Here is a 14,021-nt window from a genome sequence, read left to right as displayed (position 1 = left end):
TAATTTAGAATCTTTCGTGTTTTTTAACGCGTTTAGCCGCGTATTTTCGGTAAATATTAAGAAACTTTCTTTAAATTTTGTCTCCTGGAAACATGGCCGTCGTTAGACGAAGTTTTTGCTCTTGTTTTAGATCAATACAGGAAGTTTTGTAAGATTTCCGGTGGAACTTCCTTACCGTGTACAGGACAAAATTTCTGCTTTATTGATTGTTCCGAGATAATTGTCCTAAACTTTGTCGTCTTCTGTAAAATAAAACGAAACAAACGAAGGGAAAAAAGTAATCAACAAAATAGCATTCGACTGGAGAGAGAACCAATGCCAAAAAAGTATAACTTCCGCCCTCGCTACGTAAGGACTAATGTGCCATCTGTTTCCGTTTCCGGAAAAAGTGGCCGGAAATTGCGTTACGGAAGGAGACGGGACGTCGGCTAGAATCGATGAAACGTCTGAAGGACCCCGAAAAATAAATAAATAAAAAAAAACAAATTAGGGATTAAGAAATGAGGAATCGTCGACCTACAAACCGCGTTGAAGGGTCATCACGTCATTTGTAAGACGAGAAGTTTAGTTAGATTATTCACAAAGAGATGACTGTATCAACATTGAAATAATTAACAGCAACGGGTGTTTCTTTCTTTCTTTCTTCTTTGTTTTTTTACTCGACATCGAATGGACGTTGATCCGAAAGGATGCCCTTTAGACTCAACAGGTGGTCTTAACTGTGCTCATGCTGTAAACCTTCAGATGGTCTGATATTACGCTTCTGTTTTTTTTCGAGTGCTCGATGACTTCTCATCAGCTACTTTGACTATAAAATAAAATGGTTTTTCACAATTTGCATTTCGTAACGCTTCATTTGCTTATCTAGTCTGATGCAATATGTTCTATGAACTGAGTTTTCCTGATTTCTTAACGGCACAGTTAAGGATATTCTTGTTCGTCCGAGCGTGACTCAATTTATACAATGAATCTTTTTTTATTATTATTTATTAGAAAATAGAACGGGAAATGTAATTGTTAAAAAATTTTCATTTCTCGGAACTGTTTTCTATATATTTTTTTTTAAATCCTTGGTACCGTTATATTTCGGGTAGAACTGCTGTTTTTTTATGTTCAATATGTCGGGTTTCGTGCCACCTCGCTGTGAATTTCATTAAGTTTGGTGTATTTTTTCTCGCTTTGGCAAGCAAAGGATCTTAATAGAACACGCAACAGTATCGTATCTCCTGTATAAACACACTAGTATTTTGTTTCTCGGATCCCATTATTAAATAGTTGGAAGGAGACTTCTCGTGTGACACAAGATAAAGTTTTTCATTTCTGTCGTGCGTTGAGGTTAACGACTTTAGTATTTCGGGCACGATACGGATTATAATCTGACACCTGAGAACAAAGAACATTCTGTCTGGTATTTTCCTTCGATTCCGATAAAGATCGTTTGTATAATCTTACTAAAGCCCGTTCTAAGTCTATGGTGAGTCTTTCGATCTTTGCTCGAGATTCTCTAGTTACATCGCGCAAAGTGGTCTAAAGAATCACTTTTTTCCCCCCTGTTAGAAAATCTGCCACTTTCGAACGTTAGAAAATTGCATTCTGTGAAATTTATCAACGGCATAAATTGTAGTTTTTTCATATGTTTCGTTCTCGAGTTATCGTATCGATAGCAAATATAACAACTTGATTTTAAGTGACCACTCGGAACACTTAGCTCTCGAGTTAATAACTTTATCGTTAATTCGTTTCTGACTTATCTACATCCGTTTCTTATGTATAAATTCAATTAAAATTGAGCTTCAGACGTGGCGATTTTAACTTGCGCTATGCCCTCGACAAGTTTGATTTCGCCAAGCCCGTATTTATATAATTTTGTAAAATATATAGTCTACGTACAAAATTCGATACTATATGAGGTTCTAGATTGTGTATTGAACCGTCGGCAAGCGTATATTTGTGCCTGTTTTGATGCCTCTAAAAGCGCCATATCCTAGCAAAAGTCTAGTATTTTATGCCTAAAATCGTCTCTTTTTACAGATTTTATAATATTTTCTGTTCTTAAATGGAATTTTTGGATATAAAATTTGTCTTATTGACTCCTTTCTCTGTATACGGTTCTTTCACTTTACAAAATTTTCACACAAAATTAATCGCACAAATCAACTTTTTATACAGTTAACATAGATTAATTAGAGCAAATCTTTTAGTTGAAAAAATCCCTGTATTGGTCAATCGATAATGAGCCTCATATCAATTTGTTCCTTTTCCCAAAACATGTGCTCATAAAAATACAGTTTCAAGCACAAGAAAACCAATCATCAGACGCATAATCCCGAGAAATTAATTGTAATTTAATTTTAAAAAAACCAGCTTAATGACTTCGAAAATAAAATACATCATTACTAGGGTAATATTCGGTGATTAGTGTTACAAAAAGTGAAGTAAGTGGTGTAATTCGCATCAACTAACGACTAATTAATTGATGACGACTATTAGTTCTTGACACTAAACCAAGCCTTCTACATTATTTCCTCTAAATACTTGATTAAATAGTCCTATGTAAGAACATTTACGATGTAATTCGCAGAAAAAAAAACACTAGAATTAGTTTATATAAATACAGGGTAACTCAAAAGTCGGTTAACCATTGTAACGACTAAATGTCTGCTTTATTCGCATACTTTATTACTTGCAAACTTTATAACAAATTGCTCAGCATACTTAAATGAATTCAGCTTGCTGTTTGTGCTATTAAAATGTACCGGAAAATATGGTTAACTGACTTTTAGCCCACCCTATATAATTATATTTCCACGATGAATTTATTAAAATCTTTAATTATTTCTAGTGAATATTGAACTTCCTAATGGGAATTCTGTCGAATTTTTAAAAGTATTTTACTTGAGTTTGTTTAGATTAAGGCTTACAGTAATACATTAATATTATAAGAGGATTTATTTAGTACATTGCATTAACATTATATTTTAATTTAACATAATATTTTAAAAATAGCCCCTACGCTTTCTGTACATCGTATTAAATTTTCAAATTTTAGATGGGGTTTCTTCGAAGATGCATCGGCGAATAACACACGAAATTAAAAATGTAGCTCTCTTAGAACAAATTTTAATATTTGAGATGAAAGAAGCATTAGTTATAAATGGCGATGCATGATATTAAAGCTATTGCATCACTAATTTAGCATTGTTGGGCCATCGAAGAGGGTAACCTAATAGAAGAATAGTTATGCTTAAAAGAGTTTTATCATTAAAATGCTAATTGTTCTCTGTGTAAATTATATGCATTCGTTATTTACGATATTTTATGAAATTTTTAACGTGAATTTGTACGGATAACAGTATAAAATGTCATAAAGTTGGTATTTTCTATGGCAAACTTGACACCCCTTTTAACTCTAAATTATGATTCAGTGGGACTATAATTAACTAAGGACGTGACTTAAATCACTCTTTTTAACGTTTTAAATAGTTTATATTTTAGAACATGTGCTTAAAATGGGCTCTTCATATAGTGAACCCTCAAAGGACTGAGTTAAATCATTCACTATGTCAAGAATTCATTATATACATAAAGAATAGAAAGAACTAACAAAATTATTCAATATATCACTATACCTTGTTTTAAATGCTTCTTGATAATGTTAAAATAAGGTAATTCAATGGACATTCTGCGTAGAAATTACCCTTAAAAATACGCAATTTATATAATATAATTAAGAGTTTCTAATGTATTTGACAAAATTATTTTTATATAATTCTACTTTAATACGTGTCTTTTATCATACGATGCTTTCATCCTTCGTGTCCACGCGAATTATGAAAAGAATCGTTAATTTATAGAAAATATTAAGGAATTCTACTTTAATACGTGTCTTTTATCATACGATGCTTTCATCCTTCGTGTCCACGCGAATTATGAAAAGAATCGTTAATTTATAGAAAATATTAATGTAAGAATAATAAATTAAGTTGCAAATAATATAAAGTCATAATCGAGAGTAAAAACACAAGAAAAAAAACAATTCATTCTCATAGAAACGACTCTTGCTTACTCGTAAGTTAAATGAAATTCGAGTCGAGGAGTTAATTGCGAAAGAACAATCTTGGAAAAGTAGAGAAGAGGCAATTGTCCTCTACGGATTTTTAATCTAGAAACGCATAAAAACAATGTCTAAATTAATAATTAAGCAATTCATTTTGATTAGCCTCTACATAATTTAATTACCTCGACTCTTCGAATCTTCTTTACTTTCCGTTTATACGGATGGCTCAAAAGTCGGTTAACCATTGCAAATGGCTACTATTCGATTTAGTGCCACTACTTTCTCGCTTCTGAAATTTCCACTAAAGCGAGTGTAGCGCTAAATCGAAGCATCTAAAAGCTTCATGATTTGATGGCAATACAACGACACGAGGGAACAACTCGGTTAACCGACTTCTGGGCCATCCCGTGTTTTTAATAATTGAAAATTTCGTTTGTTTCTCGTCTTTACCCAATAAATTTTAATAAGTAATGATGATTATTCTTCGACCGAGTCGTTACTCGGCTTAATGACTTTGTTTATTCAAGTAACTCGATACTTCTTCCGTTTCTACTAAAACAGTATCATTAAATATTAATAAAAACTCGACGCACGTTTTGTTTAATACAATTATATAAATAAATAAAGAAAATCTATGATGATAAGTCCATTTTTTAAGCTTTAAATACAAATTTTCTTTTAGAAAAGTATGCTGTTGCTAAATTTTTAAAAAATAATTAAAAAAAATTTTTTTAAGGTTCTCGAATCTCTAAATTATTATTATTTTTTAATTGTATCTTCATTCGATAAGTCATTTGATATTTATTTGCACTCGTTATTGCATCATTATCAATACCATATTTTGCAGTACATTGTTTCATGCTGCAAGCAGATGTTATCTGGTTTGCACACGTCTTTCCTCATTTTTAATGTTAATTTTCGTGTTTTTTAAAGTTTAAATTGATAGAAAAACATAAATTCAGTTTGCAATTTCTACAAAAGAATAGAATTTTATAGAACGAGAGAATAACTTTTTTTTTTATCCAGAAAAATCCTATTGACAAAGTTTTTTGAGGATGTTGCAAGTTGAAAAAAAAAGTGGAAATTCGAGTGAATATTTGTAGAAAAATCGACAATTTCTTTAACAATATTCTACGAATAGACTTTATTTAGATATTTCAGACCATTGTGATATAGAACAAGCTGATAAATCGCCTTAAAAAATGAACCACTTCAACCATTTTACCCTTAAAGAAGTATCTGAGCAATTGTAGAGAAGATTCTTTAGTAATTTTATATATATATAAAGAATAAAATATTCTTAAACTTCCTCCAGTAAAGTTTAATAGCTTATTAACCTCAAGATTTATAAAAAATAAAATAAAAATTGGTTAAATGGGGTAACATATATTGTAACGTTTAACTATTGACGATGCCATAAATACATGATATGATCTACTTTCTGCAGATTCTGGTAATGACCTCCGGACGGATATCCGTTTTTTCCGATTGTTTCCGCTTCTGTTGTTCATCCATATGTAAATGGAATTGTTCGTAATCACAATTTAGGTCGAGGGAATATCGTTTCACATGGATTTTATTGTTGCATTATTGTGAATCTATAAAATTCGCATATTTAAAACCGCACCGTGCCCTTTCTGATGTCAAGAAACGACCGATCCACTTTTTGAGGTTACACTGTATATTAAAGCAACGTCAAAAATTGTTTTTGAGGCCTCTTAATTAAGACTTATCGTTGTTTTTGATGCTGCTTGGTCCGCGCCGAATGGCCTTGTTGGTCTCCTTGTGAAAAGGCCTGAGCTGTACTTTAGACTTTAAATTAAGAAAATTAATCTCTAGATCGAAATTAATTCGAAATTTATCAATTTAAATCTTAGTTTAATGTAAATATTTTAAAAGTTATCATTCCGAATGACGAAAATGAAATTAAATCGTGAAAAAAATGAATTTTTTCCACTCAATTTTAATGAATACGTGAATGGTTGCACGAGTTTTCTCCAATTATGCAACGATTTTTAAGGAAAAAAATTAAAAAATAGTTTTAATTAATTAATAATTAAAGATTCTTTTTATAAAAATTGATTTTTTTTTACAAAATTTTTAAGATTTTAATAAGTAAATAAATCGCAAAGTGGTTGGTAGATGTACTCATTTAAGATAACGGTAAATTTTCTATATGCTGTAATTATGTTTTATATTCTAAAATTTATCAGGGAAATTCCCAATTAAAATGAGAATAAATTCGTTAAGAAGTCCAATCACGAGTTTTTCTAATAAATTTACTCAAAACAGTTACTTAAAATAATAATAATTTTTTTGTTTACATCGTCCTTGATTTACCTTATTAGTAACAGGAAATGTAGCAATGACAAGAAGTAAACCTACAAAGTAGAAAATCCAGGTTTCATTTATATATATATACAGTATATATCATTAGATTGCTGCTTTATTAGTGATAAATTACAAAAAAAAAGTTCGTTAAAAGTTCGTTAGTCGTTAACGCTGTGGTTTTTGGTTTGTTAAACACCCTACTTTGTATTGTTTCTATTGAAAATTATTGCTTATAAAATAGAAGTTTACATGAAAACATTATTTTAGCTTGTTCGAGGCCCTTAGGCAAGATGAATTTTTAGGGCCTCTTTTAAAATATAAATGTTCCCCATCAAAGCTACTTAGTGTAATCTAGGATCCTAGTACTGAATCTGCGGTTTTTAATATTCGTATTTAAATTTATACGAATCTGAGGACTTTTAATAGCATAAGGCCTTAGTAAAAGAATATAAATTATTAATTAATTGTGTAATTTATTACATAAAGTTAATTTTTCTTCATGTGCATTATACCCCGCTTTACGACTCTTGGCATTTCATGTAATCTTACTAATACAATAATTATATAAATTTTCTGTTCTGTGGCATTTCTCAGTGGTGTTATTTTCGGCTTGTCTTAACTTGACTCAACTTACGGGATATTAAAGTTCGATTTACCATGTGTCGCTTAACGACAGTTTACTAGGAACGAATTAGGTCGCAAAACGGGGTTTAGTATGAACATAATTAGCTTGAAAATTTTAGAACTTTTAATGTAAAAATTAAGTGTTTTGGTAAGCGGAAGTTCTAATATTAAGCAAGATACTTGTAATGTATGAATAATTAATGCGTAATTCTGATATTTTTAGTGTTAAATAAGTAAGAATTCCTGGTTTGATAAACTCTGAACACCCGGTTTGCAAACTAAAGTTTCATATCAAACATTCGAATTTTTAGATAAGAAACAGTTAAATTAGAAAGATAAAATTCATAGAATATATATAAACGTCACGATTTGCGCAAGTATTCTATGCCCGAAGCATATTGATGGTGCCCCCAATTGACGTAACATCGAACGAGCCTTCGGCAATCTCCAAGATTACTGAGTTTTCTGCCTTAGGATATCTTTGTTTAGAACAGGAAACGGAAGTAGTTAAGTATTCGGATTCCCAAAAAATAAACTAGGAATTAATTCGTTTCGATTACCAAAATGGCGGATGATAGAGAAGAAATTCGCTGAACGCCCAAATATAAATTCTAGGAATTCGATTCCCTAGGGGAAGGAGGAGAAAGGAATGCGTTTTTCCCCCATAGTTTGGCTATTTGTGGCTTTTGGGGAAATCATAAGAACTAGAATTAGAAGGAATTCGTGAATCGTGCCAACATTTTTTGGTCATACTTTCTCTATATTTCAATTAACTAAGCGCAAAAATTTGCTATTACACTCCGCAAACCACCTGTTTTTTTAATTCGTGCTCCGCATTTAAATCGTTTTAAACATGTTTTTAGTATTAATATAGGCTATCGTTAAAAAATTTTCATTTCTCGGAACTGTTTTCTATATATTTTTTTTTAATCCTTGGTACCGTTATATTTCGGGTAGAACTGCTGTTTTTTTATGTTCAATATGTCGGGTTTCGTGCCACCTCGCTGTGAATTTCATTAAGTTNAATTCGTGAATCGTGCCAACATTTTTTGGTCATACTTTCTCTATATTTCAATTAACTAAGCGCAAAAATTTGCTATTACACTCCGCAAACCACCTGTTTTTTTAATTCGTGCTCCGCATTTAAATCGTTTTAAACATGTTTTTAGTATTAATATAGGCTACCATTTATATATATCTACTATTGTTAAAGAAGTTCTTCATCTCTCCAGTGGAATATCTCTCACGAAAAGTTTAAGATGCGAGTCATAAATCACGAACTCGGTGTCATATTCAGCTCGAAATATATATATGTTTTTTAACGCTCTTCTGTCCGAAATTTATTATTAGTTTTATTGAAAAATATTTTTCTGAATTCTCAAGATATTAAACGATTCATATTTTAATAAACATTCGATAAATTTCATTTTTTTTTAATTTAAATTTCGCGAAAATTCAAGTAAATCGTTGCGAAACTTTGAATTACTTTGACATAATTCTCCCTTTTCCTAGTAATTGTCTGGTGGAGTAGATAATTTTCTGGTTGATTTATGTTATGTTAGGGTATTTTTTATATACATTTTTATATATTTTTGTCTGGAATTCCTGTGTGTGGGGTGTGGAAAGAGAGAGAGCGCGATGCTTCTTTATGATGGATGAGATTCACGCGTTAGTGTGTACGATGAATTCTCTGCAACGTTATTGACGAGGGGGAAGTTCGTAATCGTGTCGTGACATTATTTTCTTGTCTCTCTCTGACGTCACACGACGAGAAATGAACTATTATTACGTACACGAGACGAAACGTGTTGCAATAAACTGGGTGGAAGCATCGATCTAGCTTTATGTATCGTTAATGTAAACAAAAATCACACGGGAATAAATATAACGGATGCGAATTAGAATGATTAGAGAATAAAACGTGTTTGTTTATCGTATCGCTTCAATAAGTTTGAAATTTTATTAATAATAATGTGATTAATGTGAGTTACGTAATTTCCTTTAGCCACAGGCTTCTGAATATTAATAAGTATAAGTGTACATTTTAAAATTTATTACGCTGATTATTGATTTTTTTTAATATTTAAATTTTGTGAAATATTAGAAAATGATGTATGTAATTTAGTTTATAAAATTAAATTTTGGGTAATATTCAGTACAGGAATTAGGTGTAAGTGGATTTGTGGCATTCATACTACAACACGAGCAATTTAGATCAGTGCTTTTTCTTAAAATTATTAATAAATTTCTTGGTGATTACACTAAAATTGAATTATTGTGTGAATATAATTTGAATATTGTATAAAGGAAATTGTGTTTGTTGCGAGACAATTAACAAATATTCTGATTTGTAACAATTAATAAGGCGTGTTGCGAAATCGGATATTTCCGTTCGAATTATTCTCATTTTATGGAGCGTATGTAGTCAAATATCCTATTGTGTGTTGTGGTATCACGTCGAGGGAGACGTTCACGTGTATATCTACGTTCGATAATTCTATGCTTGATAAATAGGAAGCAGAATTTAAACTTTGATCTTCCTTCGTGTTCGTTCGAACAAGTAGCAAAGTTTCAAAATAAATACCGTAACTTTTAATATAAAACAATTGTTGTTAGCCCGAGAAATGTCCAATAACTTCTCCTTTCCATCACATTAATTTCACCCTTCTCGGCAGCGTTGGCGGTAGCCACTCCTTTCACCGATGGCATTGTCATTATAGGTCCCGAAGTTGCCCTCTACAATTCAGCCTTAGCTGGCAAATTGCCAAAAGATAAGGGTTTAATAAGTTAGTGTGAAGTGTTGGGAGTCGAGAGAGAGCGAGATGTGATCGATCACGATCCTGTTCGGTCTGCTAGAGAACACGATTTGATTTGTCCCGTGTCATTCGCTACTTGCCTCTTCATTTCCCCGAAGAGACACGACACACAAAACTTTGATTGGGACAAATTTGTTCGTGTTCCGCCCCCTCACACACCTTTTTAAAATTGTTTAAATTCTGATTAAACGTACGGATGTGCCCTTTATTTAGCTTTTTTTTTTTTTTTTTTAAATTTGTAACGTGGCTCTTCAGTGTTTCGCAATTCGTAAATAGATCGAAGTTGAATATAAAATCCATTTTTTCCACCATTAAACGTTCATTATTTGTGTTTTTAATAATGTAGTTATGTTTTACTTTATTATTTTCCACGAGATTTAACATATCCGCAATGTATCTTCCATGTAAATAAATAGAATTACGCGACCCCATTATGAGGTAACGTTATAATGTAATGTCAAAGACCTCGAGAGTTTCCACTTTTGTTCAAGGATTTTCCCCGAATTTCGGATAATTTAAAAATTATTAATCAATTAAAATACACGTTAAGGAAGAGATTTATGACACTAAAAGTTAAATTTAAAAGATCTTTACCGAGGAAAAAATTCAATTTCGACTCCATATTCTCCGCGTTAATGATAATTAATAAAGCAAGAAGAGACTATTCGAATTCGGTGGACCACGTGACGCTCGGACCATTTCCCAAATGGTTCTTGTGTGTGTCGCGATCGATCAAACCCCGCAAATACTACTAATCGATCGAAGTTTGTCGTCCTTTCGTCCGTAATTATATGGAATAAGTTCTGTACGCTCCGTGTACTATTGATGACTTATGATAGGTAATTCGAAAAAGTTGAAACTATTCCAGGATTTGATGGAATTTCCGAAATGGGAATATCACTCGAGCGAACTTATGGAAATGTTATCGAATTTTTTTTTTTTTTTTTTTTCCTTTTCTTGGGTTGCATCGAGATGAAGTGGAGACGGGAGCCACCACGCTACCAAGAAACATATTATTTTTAAATTCCTGGATGGATTCCTCTACTGAATTAATTGTAATTTTGCTTTTCCGATTGATTACTCCGGAAATAGGTCAAGTTCGATAGTTTTCCAATAAGGTCATGTCTGTGGAAACATTCCAGTTGGCAGAATTCCAGATACTTTTTTCCCTCCTCCTCCTTGTTTCTCTTGATCCTCCATGTTCGCTTCCATGTCCAGTTACTACTTTTGTAGAGTGGTTCGTTAATTATGCCAAAAAGTTTCCTCTTTCTTTGTTTTCCTCCTCTAACGATTGATGTGTTTGTCACATTCATCGATTCTTATATAGATAATGACAAAAGTTTAATTCTTCCACACTTCTTGCATTATTGATATTTGAATCTTGGCAAAGACTACCATTTGATAGAGTTAATTCATATTTAACTACGTTGAAGTAGTATTTTAATATATTTTTTAATTATTCGGTTTCTTTCGAGTAATTCGGTAACACAAACAGTAATTATGACTTCTTTTTTCTTCTGGAAACTGGGAGGATAATTACTCGCCTTTACTCTGTTCTGATTATGCTTTATACCCCATTTACATGAAGGACTTCCACGTGGAGGGAATTAATTATAAATATTAATTACGTTAAATTGTTTTGATTTGTCTATTTAATGTCTAAGGTTTGTTTCAAGAAATATATATTTGAATAAATTTCAATGGAATTAATGTTTAATTGTTTAGAATTTAATTTCATATTACAACATTCAAAAGAGTGTGTATGAAATCAGTCAAATGACTTTGCCCTTGTTCTTTCATAGGAAGACGAGGATTCTTGTTCCTTGCTTGTCATGAGGCGAGGATTTTTTGTCCCTTTACACGTGTATATAAAATAAAACTGAAGCCTGAAATTAAAAAAAAACTTCTTCACACCACTACAAACCAAAAATGGAGGAACAACTTTCGATTTTAGACTGTTGAACATAATTTTAAAACCCCATTTTTGGAAAATTTTAAATAGTTTTTAGTTTTTTTGATGCTATTTAAATAGGTTTCTTTTGAAATAAATCTGAAATGCATTTGTATCGAATATATATTTATATCCCATTACTATTAAAGCGATCATTTATAGGCTGTTATATAAAACAATTTATTCGCTCTAGCGATTATGTCACGCTAGAATCGCACGAGCAAAGTACGAAGAATTTTATTAACTGCAGATTTAATATTTTTATCGGTACAAAGTACGACTACAATCCTCTGCGATAATCGCCCTATGTTAACATATTAAAAGTTTGTTAGAGTCATAAAATATCCGACGTTTTTGTTCTATAGTTATAATTGAAGAACGTGTCGTAAAATTTATCGATACTAATCGAGGAATTCAATCCATCGTAAGGTGGGAATACTGGATTTTCTTAATACCTTTAACCAGAATCTCCCATAAAAATTATTGCCCTAGTAGGGACTCTGCCATAAGTCTTCGCTATGAGCCTACGGAAATCACGTGTCTCCTGTATGGGGCTGTTATACTCGAATTCGAAATTTTCTATTTAAAATCGAAAGAAACGTTTATTTAACTATTTTTCAGGAAGAAAAATGGTGTTTTTTTTTTTAAATAATAACTTTAAAATATGATATTTTTGACGAATTATTAATGCTGAAAAATAGTTTTGTAAACTAAATTTTATCTGTATTTGAGTTAATTTAGAGAAGTATTATATTATTCTTTTGTGTTAAAACTAAAATAATTCGAATAAAAATAATTAGTTTTAATTTGGTACTTAAATTTAACTTCTGCCATTTTTTTTCCTTGGCAACGTGTCGTTGAATGTCAGTGGCGCCATCTAGCGAAAATGTTAAATTTTTTTTTAAATTTCAATATTTAGTGTAATAATGGAAAAATAATTTTTAAAAAATCTTTAAAAAATTCTTAATTAATTTTAAGTACAATTTTGAATCAAATCAAATTCAAAATATTTACTTAAATTTAGTAAATTATGTTTAGAAAACAACAATGTAAAAAAATTACATCTGTAAAATTAATTAAAATATTTTTCGTGAATATTCTTATTTTATTTTTTAAAGAAAAAATTGAAAGATTTAATGCTTACTTTCTGATAAAAATTTGGTGTTTAATTACTTTTTAGAATGAATCATATTGATTCATACTTGTATTAAAGAGTATATGTGAAATAATAAGATGAATAAATAAAATATATTTAAAAATTTATTTTACTAAACTTTTTTTTTTACTTTAAATTTTTAAAATTTTGTGGAGATCAGATAAAATCTGGAATCGATAGCATCATATATATTGACGATATAGATTTATATATTTTTTAAAGTATAAAATACAGTCGTCCCCCCTATAATACTGTTGATAATTCCGTTTTATATGAATTCCATGTTGTACGAGTCACTTATATTTTACAAATATGTATGCCGGGCTGTAAACGGTTCACATATTTGTAAAATCTAAGTGACTCGTACAACATGAAATTTATATAAAACGGCATTATCAACAGTGTTATAGGGGGATCGACTGTTTGTACTCCAAAAGTCAGTTAACAAATGTAAAGATAAATTGGTCCTAATTAAATGTTTTATTACTTTATAAATGTTCAAATTGCGATTACTGTAGTTCAGTGCACAAAGAACAATGCTTTGATGAATTCGGTTACCTGAAAAACGTTCTCTCACGCACTGTTGTTAACTGACTTTTGAGTCGTCTTGTTTGTTTGGGATGGATACGTTCTGTACAGTACTTATGTGTTTTAGATATACTTTTATATACATATAGAATAGTTTCGGTTAATCATTAAAAACTTAATGTATATATGGTTAACTGACACTGACTTCTGGGTTATTTGTTGGTGTAGGTGTGGTGTGTATATTTGCATACACGCAATATATTATACTGGCTGAAGTCGTCTAATTCTGTTTATACAAGTGTGTCTGACAACACAAACACATACAAAATCTTAATGGTTAACTGCGTTTGGGACAATCTATTATATATATTTTGTGTATGCGTGCGTTACGTGTACACATACTTATCTATTCCTAACACAATAGATGGTTCAAAAGTCAGTTAACTAAATATTAAAATGATTTAATGTGGGGGGTTTTTTTATACTAAAAATAATTCTGAATTTATGATAACTTTTTTTATTTTAATTTTTTTTTATATAAATTTAAATTAAATAATT

The 14,021-nt window shown here is 30.8% G+C and overlaps 1 protein-coding gene across 1 annotated transcript in view; it reads left to right on the top strand.

Moving 5' to 3' along the window:
• LOC111630435 (IQ motif and SEC7 domain-containing protein 1-like) overlaps window positions 1–14,021 on the top strand; it is a 130,312-nt gene that overhangs the window by 11,248 nt on the left and 105,043 nt on the right. The gene's annotated exons all lie outside the window — the stretch shown is intronic.

The sequence above is a fragment of the Centruroides sculpturatus genome, unplaced genomic scaffold, assembly GCF_000671375.1.
Source record: "Centruroides sculpturatus isolate CEXI.00-Female unplaced genomic scaffold, Cexi_2.0 scaffold383, whole genome shotgun sequence".
In the NCBI taxonomy this organism is placed as follows: Eukaryota; Metazoa; Arthropoda; class Arachnida; order Scorpiones; family Buthidae; genus Centruroides; species Centruroides sculpturatus.
Note: the sequence above shows the minus strand (reverse complement) of the source record. Positions and strands in the feature narration are given on the sequence as shown.